This window comes from Gopherus flavomarginatus, chromosome 10 (assembly GCF_025201925.1).
Source record: "Gopherus flavomarginatus isolate rGopFla2 chromosome 10, rGopFla2.mat.asm, whole genome shotgun sequence".
Classification (NCBI taxonomy): domain Eukaryota; kingdom Metazoa; phylum Chordata; order Testudines; family Testudinidae; genus Gopherus; species Gopherus flavomarginatus.
The window spans coordinates 3812320-3835643 of NC_066626.1; the positions used below are offsets into that span (position 1 = coordinate 3812320).

The 23324-nt window shown below is 46.8% G+C and overlaps 1 protein-coding gene across 7 annotated transcripts in view; it reads right to left on the minus strand.

The window, feature by feature from the left end:
* The window catches only part of HDAC4 (histone deacetylase 4), a 428143-nt gene extending 421417 nt beyond the window's left edge, over positions 1-6726 (minus strand). For 5 of the 7 annotated variants that reach the window (XM_050969402.1, XM_050969401.1, XM_050969399.1 and 2 more), the window contains exon 1: positions 6604-6726. The gene's annotated coding sequence lies outside the window, so the exon portion shown is untranslated. Of the gene's footprint in view, positions 1-5996; positions 6214-6284; positions 6431-6603 lie in introns of those variants that run through there. The other 2 variants (XM_050969397.1, XM_050969396.1) reach the window with 2 other exon arrangements.
* Between the last annotated feature and the right edge of the window lie 16598 nt (positions 6727-23324).

Sequence of the window (23324 nt, forward strand, 5' to 3'; positions counted from 1 at the left end):
GCAGTAAATTTCAGCCACCTTTTATCAGAAGCTGCTGTGATAGCAAGCCTCAGGGACAGCAACCAGACTCAAGTCTCAAAAGCTATGTGTGACAATGCATTGCTCCTGGACATCACTTGTAAAGTCCTCACCCTCATCTTTCATATCTATCTCTGGCTCGCAGTCCCCTGGTTTTTCAAGTGTGTCTATTAATTTTGGGATACAAACAGTAATTTCTGTACCATCCTCTATCAAAGGATTTAATCTGAAGCTGTTATTGAAACTTCAGCTTGATTGTGAAGCTTTAAAATTTGCATGTTGACTGTATAATTTTGTATTTTGTTCTTATAAATTTAAACATAAGCCATAATCTAAACAAGTAACTAGATTACTGAAAATCTGTAATATCCATCACCACCTTGTTTAAAAGCTTTTTTTAAATTGCTGATTAACTTCAATAGACAAGAGATCTAATTTATGCTGTCAATCCCATATCAGGAACTTTATGCACAGATCCTGCTGTTTCCTGATTTTTGGTTCCTGGCTACTACTTATAACAAGGCATCCTGGGATTTTACTTTCACTGCTTTCTTACCACTAACTCTATAAAGTTATCTCCTGTTCAGACTTGTCTGATTACATCTGTTGTACATTAACTTACCCGTATGCTGAAAATCTTGGCCCATGAACACTAAATTCTCCAAGTGTGTTCCACCAGATGAGACAACAGCTTTTACTCAGATTTGTTTTTACGTTACCTCTATTAAATCATTTTATTTCCAGAATATGTTTGTGTTGGTTTAATCCACTTTACCTTTCTAAATCAAAACCCTGAAGCAAAATTAAATAGTGAAGTTCAAAGATGGCATTCTAAAGGTCCACAAATAAGTGAACACAATTGATAATAATAATGAAGGATATCTGATAAGATGCACATGCCTAAGACATGAAAATATAAAAACAGCACAACATTCATGAAGTTTCTCTTACATATTTTGGTTTATAAAAAAATGTGGTCTCTTCTAACTGGGTGGCATTTTGCATTTCAAACTGTAATTGAGTGAACATGTTGCCATGGTAACAATGGAATTGTGCAATAATTTTGTTGCCTTGTAATTGCTGGATATTTGTATACAAGCAGCTGAGCTTTCTTAATTCAATGCCCTCTCAAACCTTTCAGGCAGACTCTGGAGCTACAGCAGCATCTTTTAATGTGAAAACTCTAAAACAATTTCTGATTTTTCAGCCACTATCAGAATTCAAAGCAAAGACAGGCCATATTACAAAAAAGAAATCCTTTCAAGAATCAGGCTACATAAACTTCTGTGTTCCTTAGCTTTTTTTAAACATTGCCGTTTTTAAGAGATCTCATTTAGATAGACAACTTCCAGTAACTTTTGGCCACAACTGAAGGCACCGACAGCAGTGAACACCGCACAAGTCACTTGTATTGATGCTATGTAACAGCAGTAAATCCAGATGTACTCTGATGCCTTTCTTCAATAAGAGTGAAACACACTTTAGGTACAGAGTGCAAATACAAGGCTCTCTACATGACTTAAATCTCGCATTGAGGCTATGCAGAAAGTAAAATACGGGCATCTCTAAACTAGCCCATACAGACAGATGTGGATGAGGTGAGACCAGAGGATCCATACTGTGACTGAGTGACCCCAACACACAACTACTACATTCTCAATGTCCTGCTTCCAGGTTGGTGGGTGACTTTTGTCTGCCCAGTCCACCCACAATTCTCTCACAAACAGCTCAGTTACTTGTGAAATAAACTTCCATAAACTCCCCCCTAAAATATTAGGCAAATCTATAGTAATGGACATTCTGTTAAATCCAGAAAGTCAGTATTTTAAAAGTGACGAGTCTAATTTATGCAATGCTTTATATAAAAGCTGTCACAGCAAATCTAGTGACAAACTGAAAAAACCTTCAGTGACATGCAAATACATACATAAGCACGTAATATCATTACATGTATTTTGAAGAAACAGAATGGATCAGTTTTACCTCCCTCCAAATGGTATGAGATGTCTTGGTATAATGTCAAATAATCATCATGTAATAAAAGTGAGTTTGCTTAAGAGGTCATGCTGCGCTTACAAGGCCACACACGCACAGCAAAAAAAAAATTGAAAAAATTGAAAACATTAAAGAAACAAGTATTGCACACAGCATCTTCCCTGATAAATTCCAAACAGTTCAGTAACACCTACCTTCTAAATACATTATAATTAATTTTTTAAAACTGACATGAAAATTGTTGCACAAACTAATATTTCATACAGTAAAACTCCCTTTTAAACACACAGCAATTCAGGGGGGAAAGGGAACAAGACACAGTGCAGGGGTAGGCCAGAATGTTACCCATGTTTGATTTTATACTGTCATTTTGTGTTGTACATTAACAGTATAACAGCCTAAAAGTAATTATGAACATTTGTTACACAAAACAATCTACTGCCCACTCCTACCATAAGAAAGAATTAATTTTTGTTTGCCAATCAATAAGTATTGTGACAGACACAGACCAGTGGGGTACAGGAGTCTGGTAAAATACAAATATACTAGTCACTGGATGAGTAGTTTTCTGTTCCCTGAGTGACCAGGGCAGGGGCTGCACTAGAGTAATCAGGAACCTGCTAGAACCAATTAAGACAGACAGGCTGATTAGATCACCTGCAGCCAATCAAGGCAGGCTAATCAGGGCACCTGGGTTTAAAAAGGAGCTCACTCCAGTCAGGCAGGGAGGAGCCAGAGGAGAGGATGTGCGTGTGAGGAGCTGGGAGCAAGAGGCACAGGGAGCTGAGAGTGAGAGGGTGTGCTACTGGAGGACTACAGAGTACAAGCGTTATCAGACACCAGGAGGAAGGTCTTGTGGTGAGGATAAAGAAGGTGTTTGGAGGAGGCCATGGGGAAGTAGCCCAGGGAGTTGTAGCTGTCATGCAGCTGGTACAGGAGGCACTCTAGACAGCTGCAATCCACAGGGCCCTGGGCTGGAACCCAGAGTAGAGGGCGGGCCCGGGTTCCCCCCAAACCTCGCAACTCCTGATCAGACACAGAAGGAGTTGATCCAGACTGTGGGGAAAATCACTGAGGTGAGCAAATCTGCCAATAAGCGCAGGACCCACCAAGGTAAAGAAGGAACTTTGTCACAATATCTATTTGGTTCGCATAACCATGGACAAGCAGAATTTTGTAATGCTGATTTACTAGTATCTCAAACAAGGTAATGAAATAAGTTATAAAAACCATCATAAGCATGAAATGCAGAAGACTCCCACATAAGTTCAAAGATACTTTACATAAGACATTTTTTACTATAAAGATCAAAACAGCTACTCTGAATGGGTATCAGCAACAGATAAAGTCACTTTTGAACAACACATACATGTATGTATAGCCTGGACTATCATGATATTAGCACACGCATATGTGCAGAAGGTGCAACAGGGGACAAATATTTAAAAAAAAACTTTTACAAGAACACAGGTCACAGCATAGCTTTGTTTTGTGCCATCTCCCAAATACTGGAATTACAACTAAACATTCAAAGCAGTAATTGATTACGGTTTAAAGAGACATCTGCACCTCTTTATCCCAGCAGTCTCATTTATGTTTTATTTCTTGGCTATGAATAATTCAACTACCAAAATTCCCATTTTATCGAAGGGTTCATTTCCTAAATTTGATAGATATATATTACTATCCTAGCTATTAAGAATTTTTTTAAAATTAATTGTCACTCAAAACAAAAATCAAATTTTCCCTTTAAATTATAATTGGTTTAAAAAGCAGAATTGTAAATAGCTCAATCAATTTGCAAGTGAGCTCAACCCTTCTAACGCCAGAACCCTCCACCCATTCCCCTGCCCCTTCACAGAACATGTCTTCACTATTAACTGGGTGAGATAGAAACACAGCTCTGCACAGGGAAGGGAGAGAGATTTTTGGGCAGTAGGAGGGAAGGGGGATGTGAGTACACCCAAATTCTCACTGCCTCTGTCTGCAACGGTCACCCTGCTGCAGGGGCAGATTCACACACACGCACACCAGTGCCTGTGACAGCCTGACAGCCCCCCTCCCCCCAACATATAGCGCTGAATGGACAGCCAGACACACAGCGACCCTACACACAAACATGCTGACTGCTGGACAGAGACAGCCAGACACTCCCCACCAACGTTCCCTCACACACAGCACAGCTGTTGGGCAACACACACAGTGACTGTCAGACAGACACACACAGCCACCCCACCCCACACACAGCAGAGCCACTGCCAGACAGACACACGCTAGCCCCCACATATACTGGGGCTGCTGGACACACAGACAGAACTCCCCACTTACACACAGGCGCACACAAGTGACTGCCAGCCAGCCAGACACTCACCCATCCACACAAGTGACTGCCAGCCAGCCAGCCAGCCACACACACACACACACACACACACACACACAGACACAGTGACTGCCGGAAAGACAGACACCCACCTACACACGCACACAGTGATTGCTGGACACAACCTCCCCCCAGACACACACACTGACTGCCAGACCGACAGACATGTATATATACAAGCATACACCCCTAGTTACTGTAGACATAGTCCGCACACATAGCGACTGCTGGACAGACACCCCCCCACACACACACACACACGTGACTACCAGACAGTCACAACCCGCCCCCCACACACACCCACAAGTGACTGCCAGACAGACAGACACAACCCCACACACACACACGACTGCCGGACACCCACACCCACAAGTGACACACCCAGACACAAGCCCCCCACACACACACAAGTGACGGCCAGACAGGCACAACCCCCCCGCCCCCTCCCCCACACACACACAAGTGACGGCCGGACAGACACAAACCCCCCCCCCCCCCGCCACACACACACACACACACACAGTGACGGCCGGACAGACACAACCCCCCCCCGCCCCACACACAAGTGACGGCCGGACAGACACAACCCCCCCCCCCCGCCACACACACACACAAGTGACGGCCGGACAGACACAAACCCACCCCCCCCGCCACACACACACACAAGTGACGGCCGGACAGACACAAACCCACCCCCCCCGCCACACACACACACACACACACACACAGTGACGGCCGGACAGACACAAACCCACCCCCCCCGCCACACACACACACACACACACACACAGTGACGGCCGGACAGACACAAACCCCCCCCCCCCGCCACACACACACACACACACACACACAGTGACGGCCGGACAGACACAAACCCACCCCCCCCGCCACACACACACACACACACACACACAGTGACGGCCGGACAGACACAAACCCACCCCCCCCGCCACACACACACACACACACAGTGACGGCCGGACAGACACAACCCCCCCCCCGCCCCACACACAAGTGACGGCCGGACAGGCACAACCCCCCCCCCGCCACACACACACACACAAGTGACGGCCGGACAGACACAACCCCCCCCCGCCACACACACACACACACAAGTGACGGCCGGACAGGCACAACCCCCCCCCGCCACACACACACACACACAAGTGACGGCCGGACAGGCACAACCCCCCCCCCGCCACACACACACACACACAAGTGACGGCCGGACAGGCACAACCCCCCCCCCGCCACACACACACACACACAAGTGACGGCCGGACAGACACAACCCCCCCCCGCCACACACACACACACAAGTGACGGCCGGACAGACACAACCCCCCCCCGCCACACACACACACACAAGTGACGGCCGGACAGGCACAACCCCCCCCCCGCCACACACACACACACACAAGTGACGGCCGGACAGACACAACCCCCCCCCGCCACACACACACACACGAGACGGCAGCACACGGACACACACGGGAGGAGGCTGCCGGCCGGAGATACCCAGCCCCGCCCCCTGCCCTGCGGGCGGCTCTCGGGCCGCGGCCCCCAACCCCTCGCGGCCGCAGCCGCTCCCCGCTCCACTCACCCCCGCTGCATCGCTCCCCGCCGAGCCCCGCGCATCAGCGAGGCGGCGGCAGCGCTGCTCGCTGCGGGAGGGGGCGAGGCGCAGAGCTCCGGCGGGGGGCGGGACGTACCACAGCCCCGGCCCCACCCTGCTCATTCACAAAAACCCAAACCACGCCGAACCGCCGGGGAGCGGAGCCGCATGCCCCGCGCTGAATGGCCCCACCAGGGGTCAGTCACCTCACGACCCGCCCCCGACTCCACTTCATCCTCCCCTATTGGTCCTCCCCTCCCCTCTTATCACTGCTACCTAATCACAGTGCAGCGCGAGCCTTCAAGGGGCTCAAAAGCACCCGCCACTGCAGCGGGGACGCCCCCCATTGGTGCTCCGAACTGCCCATCAACCTCCTGCCCGGAATCCTCCGCGTTCTCCGCTCAGGCCAGAGAGAAAAATAGCCGTGCGCGACCCATCCCTTTAAGGACCCACCGGTCGGGAGCAGCCTCAGCAGAATTAAAAGCCGGAGGATAAAAATAACCGCAGCCTTAAAGGGGCCGCGCAGCGGCTGCCTCCGTACAGATGCGGCCACACGTTGCGCAGCCCGCGCGGGTCGCGGGAGCTGGGTACTCACCTGTGCGGCGGCAGCAGGCGCTCGGGGCTGCGGCAAGCCACGGGGAGGGCCCGGCGCAGGGCGGACACAGCGGCGCGCGCGCCACCAACGGAATCAGCCCGTGATGGGATCCGCCATTTTGGAATTTTTAGATGGAAAGTCACGTGGTGCGACCATTTTTTTCCTCCGCCAATCAGGAAGCCGCAGCTATTTTTAGCACAATTCTCCCCCCGCCCCCCATGGACGAGGCGAGATGGAGGAGGGGGAGCGCGGGTGGGTGCGGGGGGAGTGATGCGGTGGGTGGGCCTGCAAGCCGGGGTGGGGCGGCGGGAGCAGGGAGCTCTGGGGTGCAGTGCGGGGCAGGGAGCCGCGGGGAAGGGGGTGCGGGAGGGAGGGTGCACAGTGTGGAGCACGGAGCCGTGGGGAGGGATGGGGTGCAATGTGGGGCAGGGAGTCATGGGGAAGGGGGTGCAGTGTGGGGCAGGGAGCCGCGGGGAAGGGGGTGCGGGAGGGAGGGGGTGCAATGTGGGGCAGGGAGCCGCGGGGAAGGGGGTTTGGGAGGAAGGGGGTGCAGTGTGGGGCAGGGAGCCGTGGGGAAGGGGGTGCGGGAGGGAGGGGGTGCAGTGTGGGGCGGGGAGCCATGGGGAAGGGGGTTTGGGAGGAAAGGGGTGCAGTGTGGGGCAGGGAGCCGTAGGGAAGGGGGTGCAATGTGGGGCAGGGAGCCATGGGGAGGGATGAGGCGCAATGTGGAGAGGGGTGCCGGAGGGAGGGTGCACAGTGTGGGGCACGGAGCCGTGGGGAGGGATGGGGTGCAATGTGGGGCAGGGAGTCATGGGGAAGGGGGTGTGGGAGGGAGAGGGTGGCAGAAGCAGGGAGCCATGGGGGGTCAATGCGGAGGGCGGGGGTGAGGAGAAGCAGGGAGCTGTGGAGGGTGCTGTAAAAGGGAAAGTGCAAGCAGGAGCAGGGCACTGTGAAGGGAATTTGGGGTGGGGTGTAAGAGGAAGCAGGGGGCTGGAGAGGTGATGCAGTTGTGTGGGTGGCAATGTGGGGAGGGGGGCTAAACTGAGTAAACCCAATGATCTGAACTACACCCCTGACCCTAAACACAAGGGCCCCAGCTGAAGTACTGTTTTCTATGGCCTCCCCCCCCTCCTCTCTCAAACCCATGGCCCCTTTAACTAGTTGCTGACCCAACCCCTACACAGGGTGTTCCAGACCATCAGGACCCAAATTATCTTAGGAGTCAGGGAGAGTGGCCCTTTCCCTTATGCATCTCCTGGATGTGACTAGCTGAACAAGCTCTCCCATCTGCAGGAAGCTTTCAAAGGTGGATATGGCTCCTCCTCAGTCCTCCAAGGAATGTGTACCAATATTGCTGACTCTTAGAGTTCACAGAACATGAGTCAAGACCCCCAAAATCAACATTTTCTTTTTAAATGTTTGGTCATTGTATGTACCTTCTGATTTCATGTCTTCAGAGTTTACACTTACAAGCTTGTCTCTACAACAACAAGGGCTTGAAACATAGTCTCAACTTTCATTTAAAGAAAGAATATCACATACATCACATGACTCCAGGAGCTGAGGCTATAAGAAAAACACCAAAAATCATGATTCTTGATAACACTAAGAATTGGCAATGCTGTGGAAAAGTCATTGCTTTTGTCCCACTCTGCTGGAGCTCAGGCAGAGCTTGGAAGGCTTTTTTGGCAAGATTCTCCTCATAAAAGCAGGGAATCCCAGAAAACAAATTCCACCCACCTGGGTGGGATTTCCCCTGTGCAAAGGAAGACCTGCCTAATTTAGTTTGACTTCCACTAAGCACAAAGAGCCAGATCCACAAATGTATTTAGGTGGAAATCAATGAAAGTTAGGAACCTAAATACCATTATGGATCTGGGCCAAAGAAACTTCTCTAGGCAAGGAAAACACCACCTAATGGTATGAGGGCTTCCCACTGAAGCACAGGGAAATCCTGCCCACTAAGGATTGTGTGTGCCCATAGGAATGAAAAGACATCTATCTGAAATAGAGCTTCCCCATGTTCAGTCTCAGGAGTGGCCAAAATGGCTTCTGAGCCATTTGCAGCTCTTTTACAGTGCAGCTCACAGAGCTCCCCCCATTCTCCACCTACCAGACTGGGTGGTGTGGGGGAGCTTGGGGTTTCTGCCCTGCAGTACGGTGGTGGGGTATCTAAGGGCTTTAACCCCTTGGCCCAGCAGGCGCCACCCAGTGGGGCAGATTATGCATGTCTTGTGACTCTTGAACTCCTGAAAATTATTGTATGAAGCTCGGAGGTCAGTAAGTTTGGCCACACTCTCTTCAAAACGGGTTGAGATCCGTTTCCCCTAAGCTTACCCAGGAGGTCTCCTGGCAGACTTTCCCTCTTCCACCTCCCAATGCAGCTCCATTCACTGGTGGATGGGAAGAAATGCATGTGTGTGGAATAAACGTAGCAAGGGCTTTGGATGACTTCACATAGGTTGCAGAGGGGGCAGGGATGAGGGAAGACTGGGGCATGATGCAACATGAAGGAGTGCAGAGTAGGCACATGTGGAATGTGAGTGGGTGTGGAGTGGGGTGTAAATGACAGTAAAGGAGGTTGAAGTTGGTGCACTGGAGCCAGAAGACCCTTTGTTCTTTTCTACACTGGCACTTTACAGCGCTGCAACTTTCTCGCTCAGGGGTATGAAAAAACACCCCCCTGAGCGCAGCAAGTTACAGCCTTGTAAAGTGCCAGTGTAAACAGTGCCCCAGCGCTGGGAGCCGTGCTCCCAGCACTTGTAGCTATTCCTCTCATGGAGGTGGTTTTTGTAGAGCACTCTCTACCAGCGCTCTGCCATGACTACACAAGCCACGTTAAAAGCGCCGTTGCCAGTGTAGACTGGCCCTTAGCCTAGAAAGCACAGGGAGCAGTCTCTCCTCCTCTCCACACATGCATATGCTTACTCTGACTGAGTGTGAGAGTGGTGATTGTGCTTTCCCTTTGAATGTCTTCTGATCTATTGCCACATGTTGCATCCTTCCTCAGCACCAGCAGCTCATGTCTGTTCACTTCCCTTTTTCGCCACCCATTGAAACTGCTCTCACTAGATGACGATAAGAGTGGGAAGCCAAGGAGAGGCGCTGCAGCAGCCAGGAGAAGAGAAGACTCCAGGACAAAGCTTTTTCCATGTTCTATTGTAGTCCTTTTAGTAGAAGCTGCCTGGTACCCTGCAGCTCTCATTAGGGCTTCCTCACAGCATGCACCACGCCATCTACTACCTGCACTTTCTCCCAGTGTTTCCACCTGCTTCAAACTCCTGAGTTTTGATGGGAAAGTTTCTTTCATACCCTCCCAGGCAAGCCTACTTTTGGGGAAATGACATGGAACATTGCAAGTTCTGTTCTGATGCAAACATCAAACTACCCCCTCCAGCCCATTTCCTACAAGGAAGTAGAAATAAGGTGTGGAAAAGTTTAAATTCAGATCAGATTTGGATATTAAAATACAAGCCCCAAAAAAGAACCAAGCATCAATGGAGAGATTACTATAGCTAATTTTTACAGTGTTATGTACACTGAATTTCTTTAAAAAAAATAGAACTCATTTCTGTTCCAATTTTAACAAGAATTAGGAATAAGATAAGATATAGAAGATTGTCATAGTATGTATGACATATATACTTATCCAGTGCAGGTAATGTAAATTTCAGCAAATCTGAAGTTACTGATATGGTTGTTGGAATAATGGGGGGAAATGCAAAATATATTGGACATATACTACCTGTTCAATTATTAGCAGACAATCAGACTGTTAATTCTTTCTGAGGAAATTGTCTGTATAGGATCCTGCTCTTGTGATGCTCTCACCCTTCTGTTTTGCAGCTAGTATTGTCTGTAAAGGGGATGTCATGCACACCTCCTCGTGGTATCAAACATCCACAAGAGAGTATAAAAGAAACCCTTATGTGAATTGCCATAAGTAGCAATCAGGAGTCCTCTGTGCCCCTTTTGTTTACCTCCATACTTTCTTGGCAATCATTTAGTGTTTAATTGGATTTTGTACTTTAAACTGTTATTCTAATATATTGTAGGATCTTCACCATCTGTAGTTTTTTGCTTGGCCTGAGGATTTGGTTGGCAGCACTCTCATTTTGCTTGGAGTCATTCAGCACCATATCTGAAACTAATAAAACATGCTTCAAACATTTTATCCTGCAATGTTCATAAGAACATCCATACTGGGTCAGACCAGTGGTCCATGCAGACCAATATCTCATCTTCCTACAGCAGCTGTGCCGTGTCCTTCAGAGGGAATAAACAACAGGGCAATTTATCAAGTGATCCATTCCCTGTCATCCAGGCCTAACTTCTAGCAGTCAGAGGTTTAGGGACACTCAGAGCTTTGGTTGCATCACTGACCATCTTGGCTATGGCCATTGATGGACCTATCCTCCATGAATTCATCCAATTGTTTTTTGAAGCCAATTATACTTTTGGCTTTCATGACATCCTCAGGCAACAAGTTCCATAGGTCTACTGTCTTGTATGAAGACGTACCTCCTTCATTGCCCATAGAATACATTTGTACTGTTTACTTAGCCTTCCCAAGCATGACCTCCTGCCATTCTCATCTACAAGATATAAAATAGATACACAATTTCCTATTTATATGTGATCATCCTGGCATAGTGCTTGTGATAGTTATTTGGACTGATCGATTGACTTTTGCTAAATCTATTTTAAGCTTCCAGATCTTCCACAAAGAAAAATAATTCTGTTGCCTTATAGTTCCCACAATTCACTTGTCTGAGGTTAAGTAAAAACTAGGAACTGAAGGAAACTAATAGCAACTGTATTTTTATTAAAAAAAAACACTATGTATGTATATATTATTGTAGGATATGAGACAGAGTTCCATGTAATGTTAAATCTCTCTCTTTGTGGTGGTGGGTAGCTCCTTATCTTCCAGGAAGAGCTTCTGGTATAAAATTCTTGCAGGATTGGTTTGTCACCCTTGTTGTTGTTTTTCTACCAAGCTCCAAACAATGTAATCTCACATTTTGGCAATCGTAAGAATTGTTCCCTCGCGCCCCCTTCTCCAAAGCATCCAGATGTAACATTTTTTCCCTGAGGCTCAGGCTTCTCCCTAGCACTCCACTTTTTTAGGATAGATCCCTAGAATTTTACTTGGGGCTACTTGTGGACACCACTTGCAGATTGGAACTATTGCAGAATGCGGCAATTCAACTACTCAAGAGCCTTCATCTGAAAGCTTCAGTGATGCCTGTGCTCTGGGAACTCCTGTGGCTTCTATAGTTCAGCGAGGGCTTAACATTGCTCCCTTTGAAGTCAATGGAAAGACTTCCATTGACTTCAAAGGATTCTGGATCAGGTTTCTAGTCTCTCTTTTATTATTCAAATATTTCTACAGTAAGGTCACTTTATCCAAAGCATGGTCTGTAACCTTACACCCCCCACAGACGCACACTTAAGGTCACCGAACATGGAACTTCTGGTCATCTGAAGCATGAGAAAATAGGAAACAGACCCTTCTTTGTAGAAGATGATTTGAAACTTTGGAATGCTCTCCCCTTTAATAGATGCCTAAGTACATCATTGGCAGCCTTCTGCATAAGGCTGAAGCCCTTTTTTGTTTATATTGGTTTGGGGGCTTGTTTGCTTATTATTCTTTAGTTGGTGAGGTTTTGGATTTGCTTCTGAAGTGGTTCGGCAATCTACTTTTTGGGTCAAAGTGTGTGTTTGTGAGTGTGAATGAGAGAAGGAGCAGACTCACCCCTGCGGCACCTCCTGCTGGTGACTCCTGGGAATTAGCTCATTCCAGCTCTGGAGCACCCTCTGCAGGCCAGTCATCTGCCTGTCCTCTCCCTCCCCCCACCCCCATGTTCCTCCCTGGACCCAGTGCCCTTCTACCTGGAGTGCAGCCCCCTGGCAGTAACCCCTCAGTCTTTGGGTCTCCCTCCCCTCCCTGGGGAACCCCCACCCACTATTCCCACCTCTCCTCAGTATAAGGCTACTGCCAGTATCATCTAGCCCCCATGCCCTGCGGCAGACTGCAGTATCAGCCTAGTCATCATGGACAAGGCTGGATTTGGACCTGCTGCCTTTACCTGCCCCTGGGCTGCCCTCTGCAACCCCCAGTACCTGTTGCCTTCTGCTAGGCCACAGCCTGAGGCTTTCCAGGCTGGAGCTCCCCAGCTCCTCTGCCTTTCCCCAGCCCTGCTCCACTCAGGTAACTTGTGTCTAGCTCCCTGCAGCCAGGCCTTTCTCTTTCTACAGGCAGTTGACACGAAGCTGGGAGGTGTTGCTAACACAGAGAAGGACCGGGATATCATACAGGAAGATCTGGATGACCTTGTAAACTGGAGTAATAGTAATAGGATGAAATTTAATAGTGAAAAGTGCAAGGTCATGCACTTAGGGATTAATAATAAGAACTTTAGATATAGATTGGGGACGCATCAGTTGGAAGCAACAGAGGAGGAGAAGGACCTTGGGGTATTGGTAGATCGCAGGATGACTATGAGCTGCCAATGTGATATGGCCGTTAAAAAAGCTAATGCGGTTTTAGGATGCATCAGGCGAGGTATTTCCAGCAAAGATAAGGAGGTGTTAGTACCGTTATATAAGGCGCTGGTGAGACCCCACCTGGAATACTGTGTGCAGTTCTGGTCTCCCATGTTTAAGAAGGATGAATTCAAACTGGAACAGGTTCAGAGACGGGCTACTAGGATGATCGGAGGAATGGAAAACCTGCCTTATGAAAGGAGACTCAAAGAGCTTGGCTTGTTTAGCCTAGCCAAAAGAAGGCTGAGGGGGGATATGCTTGCTCTTCATAAATATATCAGAGGGATTAATATTAGGGAGGGAGAGGAATTATTTAAGCTTAGTACCAATGTAGATACAAGAACGAATGGGTATAAACTGGACACTAGGAAGTTTAGACTTGAAATTAGACGAAGGTTTCTAACTATCAGAGGAGTGAAGTTCTGGAACAGCCTTCCAAGGGGAGTAGTGGGGGCAAAAGACATATCTGGCTTTAAGATTAAGCTTGATAAGTTTATGGAAGGGATGGTATGACAGGAGAGCCTAATTTTGGCAATTGATCTTTGATTATCGCCAGATAAGTATGCCTAGTGGTTGGTGATGGGATGTTGGATGGGATGGGATCTGAGTTACTGCAGAGAATTCTTTTCTGAGTGCTGGCTGGTGAGTCTTGCCCACATGCTCAGGGTTTAGCTGATCGCCATATTTGGGGTCAGGAAAGAATTTTCCTCCGGGGCAGACTGGCAGAGGCCCTGGACGTTTTTCGCCTTCCCCTGCAGCGTGGGGCATGCGTCACTTGCTGGTGGATTCTCTGCAGCTTGAGGTCTACAAACCACAATTTGAAGACTTCAATAACTCAGGCAGAGGTTAGGGGTTTGTTATAGAAGTGGATGGGTAGGGATCTGTGGCCTGCTTTGTGCAGGGGGTCGGACTATTGGTCCCTTCTGACCCTAGAATCTATGAATATATGACTGCCTAGGCTTCTGGCTCACAGTCTCTTATAGGGGCCAAATGGGCCTGATTGGGGCATGGCCACAGATGAGCCTACTTTCCCCAATCAGCCCAGGCTTCTTGCCCCAGCCACAGCCCTCTCCTAGGCTGTTTTTTACCCTTCAGGGCAGGAGCAGGGGTTCCACCCCGCTACAGTATGTATGTATATATGCTTTCAATTTTTTTAAGTGCTAAGAGACATGGGTACAAGGCCGAGAGCCTCAAAGGTATGTAGGTGCCTAACCACCTTTGAGGAGCTTGGTCTAAGTAACTTGCATCAAAGTTTATTAATAGTGGGCAGTACAATTGACAGAGTAATATTTGGAGGCTCTAAAGGTTCCTATATGGGTCTGATTGAACTGTGACCAATGCTGACCTAAGTTGGGGGAACAAAGTGGCTTTATGTCCACTTTAGTGGCTTTCCATTTTGGGGTACAGCATAAATTAGAGCAGGCCCACTGCCCTAAGGGGTCATTCCAGCATCTGAGCACAACTAGAGCCTTGAGACACTCTGCCCACATCCCATTTTTCCTGATCATTTCCCCTTATGCTTGGAACTGAAGGCTGTGACATGGACCCATTCCTTTAGTGATGCCACTGGAGGAATTCCTAGGGCCAGATTTCCTGGCTTCACAGTCTTTTTTCACTGCTGGAGGAGCACACAAAGGTGATATTGGAAAAGAGAATTGTACCCTAAAAGTTGCTTTATAGAGTAGCTATTATCTTCAAGATTTGATTGATGTACTACTGGGGGGGGAAGGTGTACATAAATTAATATCCAGTCTAAGCTAACCAGTGCTTTTGCACAATGATGGAAAATTCAACCTTGTTGCAGTCGCTTTAAATTAAAGAACAAAAGTTAACATGAAAAAAACATTTCTACTATATGTTAAATTCAAGTGTATTCAGGGTAGTCTGTTTTCACACTGTAATTATTCTGAAAATTTTGCTTAAAAGCTATTGAAATCCAGAAAAATTCAGCATGGCTAATTCATAAAGGCTTAAATAAGATGCAATTAAAGTACTTCCCACCCACCTCCACCTTATCTTTAGCTGATTGCTACTTCTTGTTTGACAAAATGGTACATTTTTGATGTTCTTAGTAAGGGAACAGACATCACCAGGCCCCAGCAAGTCTCCCTCCCCAGTCACATGAACTGGGTGAAAGTAGAGTAAGGCATCTTGGCTGTCTTCAGGATTAGCTGCAGCAGGGTGGTCTAGCTGGGGGTTCCTGCTGTACTTTCAGCCCCACCAGACCTGCACCAGGCCTAGATGTTGGTGATGTCACACTGTTTTGTACAATTTAAACTTTGGACACAAGTTTCTGCCTGCTGATTGGTGGTTTCCCCCAGCATTCTCCTCACCCTTCTCCTCACAGTCACTCTGCTGCCACCCTCACTCTCCCTTAGTGTTCAACTCTGACCCCTCCTCTCCTCATCTGTCTCATCCCCTTCTTTCCACATTCCCTTGATTCTGGTTACCTGCTCCTTCCTGCCATCCCACTTCTACCACACGAAAAAACAATTAAAAACCTTTCAAGAGTGAACTGATGTAGCTTGTGCCTATCATCACATTGTTTGTCTTCCCCTTTTCCCTACAACTTGCCAATACTTTATCTCGTTAAAGCTTTTCTGGCCAGGGTCTGTGTCATCCTGTGTATTTATATGGTGCATAAAACAGCAGAGCTCCTTGTGACGTTGCGGTTCTGGCGGGACCCAACTGAGAGTGCCAGTTCAGGACCAATTGCTCAAACAGGGCAGTCACAGCCCAAGGCTGGGGTTTTTCCACCTCTAAGGCAAACCAAACCAGCCAGACAAAAAGGACTTCGGTTTTACCCCACTGGCTAACCACAAGTCACACAAGCAATTTCCTTAGACACATCAGTCTCCCAGTATCACCACCAGTGCCACCCGTCCTGGGATGAATGGTTATGAAAACCAACACCCCAGTAAAAGAAAAAGGTTCTCTCGATCCCAAAGGACCAAGCCCCAGACCCAGGTCAATATACACATTAGATCTTACCCACAAATCACGCTGTTGCCAGTCCTTTAGAATCTAAAATCTAAAGGTTTATTCATAAAGGGAAAAAGATAGAGATGAGAGCTAGAATTGGTTAAATGGAATCAATTACATACAGTAATGGCAAAGTTCTTAGTTCAGGCTTGTAGCAGTGATGGAGTAAACTGCAGGTGCAAATCAAGTCTCTGGAGAACATCCCCCACTGGGATGAGTCCTCAGTCCCTTGTGTAGAGATTGAGCTTGTAGCAAAATCCCTCCAGAGATAAGAAGCAGGACTGAAGACAAAATGGAGATGAGGCCTCCGCCTTATATAGGCTTTTCCAGGTGTAAGAACACTCCTTTGTTCCCGCTGTGGAAAGTTACAGCAAAATGGAGTTTGCAGTCACATGGGCCAGTTTCTGCACACCCTGCTGAGTCACAGGGCGTAACTGCCTTCTCTCGATGGGACAATTGTGTAGGTGATGGTCCTTAATGGGCCATCAAGCAGGCTAAACAGAGCTGACACCAACTTGTCTGGGATTTTTCCCAGTAACACAGCACAAGTTTGAAATATAGACAGCATACAGCCAATATTCATAACTTAAACTACCAAAATGATACAGACATACAGACAGCATAATCATAACCAGTAATCCGTAACCTGGTCTTAGACACCTTATATGACCCCCTTTACTTAAGATTTGGTGCCACTGCAGAACCTTGGTTGCAACCCATGTTCTATATGGTCCCAGTTTATATCAATAACGTCACACCCCCAACGCAAAATTGATGCAGGAAGGGATGACACAGACATCACTGAATGCATCCCAAAAGCTCCCCATCCCTGGGTCTGTCTCACTACAGCTAGTGTTGGGTTAGAAGCCATAACAGTGTATAACAGAAATAGTTTATCAAAGTCATGTTTAATAACATGATTGAATCTCTTTAAGAACAATAGTGGATTGGATCTGCTCTTGCAGCAGGTTTCCTGTATGTCTCATATGATTTTTCCAAGAGCTAAAGAAACTAGCTATTTTATCTATACAAGCTCTGGCAAATGTTGGGAACCAAATTAACATCAAATTGACATAGATATTAATGTTGTTCACAGCGTAGGAATCTTGGCATTTAGCCATGAAAGCAATATGGTAGTGTGCCTCAGTTTTCCTTTTCATACAGCACATTCGGTCTGGAATGTCTATTCTTCTGTGAAAAGTTCCAAGACTGTTTACAGGCACTAGCAGTGAAACCTCAGTATAACAAGGCCTTTTAACATAAAGCATGTTTTCATGTACTGCTTTCAACACATTTAAGGGACTTTCCAAAGGACTGGGCACATTGTACATTCTTACAATTCTTGGTAATAGCAACACATTAGTTACAAAAATCATCATTAGCCATAACAACAAATTCATTGAAAGTGTCCATTTACAATTATGTTTGTTATGCCACACCTTTGGCTCAATACCATTGGAGTTTGGGAATTTTAGGGTTAACTTTTGGCTTCCCTTTGCAAAATTTAGTTTTCTCTTTCCTTCTTGTCCTGCAGGATTAAACCCTGATTTCTCTTGCTTAACCCAATTTACTGGCTGATGGGGTGGGCTCTTTGTGCTAACAGCTATTAGCAAGTTCTTCTCCCTGCCAGCCAGGTAATTTGCATTAACACAAACACCAGCTTTTAACTTCTTAGCTGCCACCAATTTCAAGGCTGGACTCTGTCTTACAGAGATACCACACAAATCCAAAGGGTCTGAGAGTGAGAGTTTGTTTGTTTTCCCCTGCATCCTCAAGCCTTTATCCATAAAACTATTTTGCTTTGAAACACCAGTAACCCAATCTGTTTTTAGATCCTGAAGCACAGACTGCTTACTTAGCCCACGTCCAGACTAACCCGCGGCATCGGCGGGTTAAAATCGATTGCTCGGGGATCGATATATCGCGTCTAGTCTGGACGCCATGTATCGATCCCCGAGCGCGCTTACATCGATTCCGGAACTCCATCAACCCGAACGGAGTTCCGGAATCGACACGGAGAGCCTCGGACATCGATGCCGCGCCGTCTGGACGGTTGAGTACCTCGATTTTAGAAATTCGACTTCAGCTACGTTATGTAGCTGAAGTTGCGTATCTAAAATCGATTTTAATACCCTAGTCTGGACGTGGCCTTACAGAATCAGCATGGAGACTTCTGTCCCAACACCATTGTCTTCCCAATAAGCTGGCCCAACCCATCCACTTGGTTATAAGGCTGCTTAACTTCCTTAACAGCTTCTACTTCATCTGAGATCTTTTCAAAGCTACCCACACTGGATCTTTCAAAGGGAAAGTCAGCGGATCCATTCACAACAGAAAATTTCTAGCTATTAGGAACTGAAACTTCATTGATTAAATTACTTTTACACCCTTCCGTTGCAGCAAACTGCTTGCACAGGCTACCATGAGGATTTCTTTCCTTAGCAGCTTCTCTAAGCAACAATTCACCCCTTACAGACATTCTGCTCTTACCTTCTTCACCTAGGGCTTGCTCTAAAGGAACACTTCTCTGAGCCCTCACAGATTCTTTCTGGGTCTCACTTACATCCAGAATTACCTCTGGTTCATCAGGCAGATTCCTACACAATCCCCTTTCAGGCAAACCTATAGACTCACTAGATAAAAGGTTAGAGGTACTCTCCTTCCCTCTGCAACTTTCCTTATAGTCACTGGCAACTTGCAAGTTGTCAGGCTCAACACACACAAGTTTAGGAATCATTTCCTCCTTGTTACCAGTTGTTAAACTGTCAGTAGGTAACACAATTAAATCACCTTTCTGCTCTCCTTGTGCCCTGGCTAGGGTGTTACCCTGAGCAGACAGAGTTGCTACACCCTTTTCCAACCACACATTAGCAACTGGCAAATTACAAGCACCAGAATTGTCTGGTCTCTGGGATTTTGCAAAGACACTAACTGGATGCACCCTAGTTACAGTGCCATTCTCCCCAGCAGACACAAACTTAGGACCATTCCCTTCCTGGGCTTTAGCTGTATTTACAACCAACTCTGAGACAACTGCACTATTCTCAGCCATCACAGGCTGAAGGCACCTTCTGTCTGCTGCACAGACACAGAAGAGCCGGAGACACATTCTCCTTCACCAGACACACAGTTTGGGATTCCACTTCCCTTGTCCCAGCACACAGGGCTGTTCACAGACAACTGCTTGGAGACTGGGGTAGCGTCCTCCATAGGCAAGTCAATACCCCTGACAGACACAGGCACATTTCCTTCTCTGTCACATTTCTCCACACAGGAAACAGGTAAGGGATAGGGACACTCATCTTCCACTATCCTTGTTTTCCCACATTGCTGACTAGACAAAGCCATCAGCTCACAAGGCTGCCTAGGCTCATTCAGACTTTCCTTACCAGGCACATTGCCACTCCCAACAGATAAGCCGCTGCTTTTTTCACCACACTGAAGTACTTCCAGCAAATCACAGTTACCCATTTCAGGTTCACTTTTACAAGCTGTACTAGCCACCAATCCATCACTCATCACAAATTTACCCTTTTCTTCCTCAGTTAGGGCTTCCACCTGACCATCTACTTTAATCTGCTTCTGAGAAACATTTTCCTCCCCCATGAGATCTTTCTGCTCTTGATCTAACTCCAGATTCACTTCTGAGACATTAGACAGACATTCAGAAACTCCATTCACAGACACACTGCTTTCTTGCACAGACAACCCTTTGGTGCAACCCTCCTCAGGCCAACCATTGCCCACAATAGACACAGGTGTAAGATCATTCCTGTCCTGTGACTGGCTACCTGAACTGAACAAAGCTTTAACATTTTCCCCAATTAAAAGATCTTTAGGCAATAACTTCCTTACCCCAGCTATAACTTCATGCTTAGCCCCATTCCATTCGAGGTGGATTCTGGCTAAAGGCACATGGACAGTAAACTCATAGAGGATCACAACATTCACACTCTGATTTGGTAAATAATCTCCCTCTTTGACCAGATCTGCTTTAACAAGAGTGATGTTAGATGCCATCATTAGCCCCAAACAGCTTTTACCATTGACTTTTACACACTCTATGAATTTTCATTACCCTTCTCATACATAGCATTGGCACAATGTATGGACCCACCTTCTACTGAACCCACAGTAACAGCATTGACATAAAAGGTGGCAGTGTTGGGGTACATTTGGTTACACCCAGACAACTGCTCAGAGTTATACAACATACCAACATTGTTATAAACTGGACTTTCAAGAGGATACAGTTTCTGCTGTTCTTCCCTTGCCTTTTTGACTTGGAGCTGAAGTCTGGCAGTTTCTTGTTGCATCTTCTGTTGCCTCAGTCGAGCTTTCTCCTCAGCAGCCAGCAGTTCCAGACGCCCCTTACGAGCTCTTTCTTCTCTCTCATCAGCTTCTTTCTTTTGTTTAGCAGCTTCTCTCTCTCGTTTAGCAGCTTCTCTCTCCTGTTTAGCAGCTTCTCTCTCTCGTTCAGCAGCCTCTTCCTCCAGCTGGGCCAAGGCTTGCTTCTCTCTCATTCGAATTTCTGCCAGTTTTTGCTCATATTCAAACTGCAGTCTGTCCATCAGGGCTCGCAGTTTCATTGCTTTTGCTGATGCTTTCTGGCTCATGGTCACTGATCTTTAACCAACCAAACTCTCAATTCCAAAATTCAAATTTGGATAGCGTGGGGTTCTGACCCAAAGCTTAATTGACCTGGTTCTATGGATCCAAGCACGACTACGTCACTGTGACGTTGTGGTTCTGGCGGGACCCAACTGAGAGTGCCAATTCAGGACCAATTGCTCAAACAGGGCAGTCACAGCCCAAGGCTGGGGTTTTTCCACCTCTAAGGCAAACCAAACCAGCCAGACAAAAAGGACTTCGGTTTTACCCCACTGGCTAACCACAAGTCACACAAGCAATTTCCTTAGACACACCAGTCTCCCAGTATCACCACCAGTGCCACCCATCCTGGGATGAATGGTTATGAAAACCAACACCCCAGTAAAAGAAAAAGGTTCTCTCGATCCCAAAGGACCAAGCCCCAGACCCAGGTCAATATACACATTAGATCTTACCCACAAATCACGCTGTTGCCAATCCTTTAGAATCTAAAATCTAAAGGTTTATTCATAAAGGGAAAAAGATAGAGATGAGAGCTAGAATTGGTTAAATGGAATCAATTACATACAGTAATGGCAAAGTTCTTAGTTCAGTCTTGTAGCAGTGATGGAGTAAACTGCAGGTGCAAATCAAGTCTCTGGAGAACATCCCCCGCTGGGATGGGTCATTCACTCCTTTGTGCAGAGCTTCAGTTTGTAGCAAAGTCCCTCCAGAGGTAAGAAGCAGGATTGAAGACAAAATGGAGATGAGGCCTCTGCCTTATATAGGCTTTTCCAAGTATAAGAACACTCCTTTGTTCCTGCTGTGGAAAGTTACAGTAAAATGGAGTTTGCAGTCACATGGGCCAGTTTCTGCACACCCTGCTGAGTCACAGGGCGTAACTGCCTTCTCTCGATGGGACAATTTTGCAGGTGATGGTCCTTAATGAGCCATCAAGCAGGCTAAACAGAGCTGACACCAACTTTTTCTGGGATCTTTCCCAGTAACACAACATAAGTTTGCAATACAGACAGCATACAGCCAATATTCATAACTTCAACTACCAAAATGATACAGACATACAGACAGCATAATCATAACCAGTAATCCGTGACCTGGTCTTAGACACCTTATATGACCCCCTTTACCTAGGATTTGGTGCCGCTACAGGACCTTGGTTGCAACCCATGTTCTATATGGTCCCAGTTTATATCAATAACGTCACACCCCCAACGCAAAATTGATGCAGGAAGGGATGACACAGACATCACTGACTGCATCCCAAAAGCTATCATAACCAGTAATCCGTAACCTGGTCTTAGACACTTTATATGACCCCCTTTACATAAGATTTGGTGCCACTGCAGAACCTTGGTTGCAAACCATGTTCTATATGGTCCCAGTTTATATCAATAACGTCACACTCCTGAACTCTCTTCCCTTGCTACTAAATCTGTCTTCTGCATGCCATTCTCCTACCCTGACCAGCACAAAGGAACCAAGGTTGTTCTGCTGCTGAGGACTTTCTGTGCCTCTAGAGACTATAAGAGGCAGCATTTGGCTCTGAAAGCTATTGTTTTATGTTGTCTGCAGCTTCAACCCTGCATCAAATCTTCACAACCATAGGATGAGAGCCATCGAGCAAAGAAAGTTCATCCTGAACTCTAAAATAAGGCAGCAAAACTGGGTCAAGGTTTTTAGGGTTACCTGGCCATCTCTTTGTCAGAAATTCCCATAGTTTTTGTTGAATTGGACACGCTAAACAAGCAGCTTGAAATTGTTCTCTTGTAACTGCAGTAAGAGTGCTTGTAATAAGGGCAACTACTACATCCTCATCCTCTGCTGGACCATCTGGTGAAGGCAAAGGCAGGTGAGAAAGGCAATCAGCTACCACATTTTTGTTTCTAGGCTTATATCCCAGTTCATAATTGAAAGAGAGTCGTCTTGAAACCATCTAGCAATATGATATCCTGCTCTTCCCAGTCCTTTCGTGGTGCGCAACATCGTCAAAGGGCTGTGGTCTGTGCACAACTTGAACATGCGGCCCCACAGCTAAGTTCTCCATTTTTCAGTAGCCCAGACACAAGCAAGTGCTTCTTTTTCAACTGTAGAATATTTTCTCTCAGCATGACTTAGTGTCCTTGAAGCAAACGCAACAGTTCTCTCTGTGTTGTCCTCATGAAGTTGTGTGAGGACAGCCCCAAGTCCATAAACAAAAGCATCAGTAGTTACAGTTGTGAGCAATGCAGGACTGAATAGTGCAAGTACTGGACTATGTACAAGCAAGCCTTTCACCGTTTCGAAACTAGCTTGTGCAGCCCTTTTCCACACTAAGGTTGAACTTCTCCATAGTAATTCTCATAACGGTTCAATGACAGAAGCATAACTGGGAATGAATTTTGCATACCAGGAGGTAAGACCCAAGAAGGAACATAAGATTTGCAAATCTGTTGGAGGAGGAGCATTTGAAATTGCCAGGATATGATCTGGATCAGGTTTTAGTCCAGCCTGTGAAATTGTATGCCCCAGAGAGTTCGGTTTGTCTAAATTTGCATTTGGACTTAATAAGCTTGAGGCCTGCTTTGCTGATGCAGTGTAGT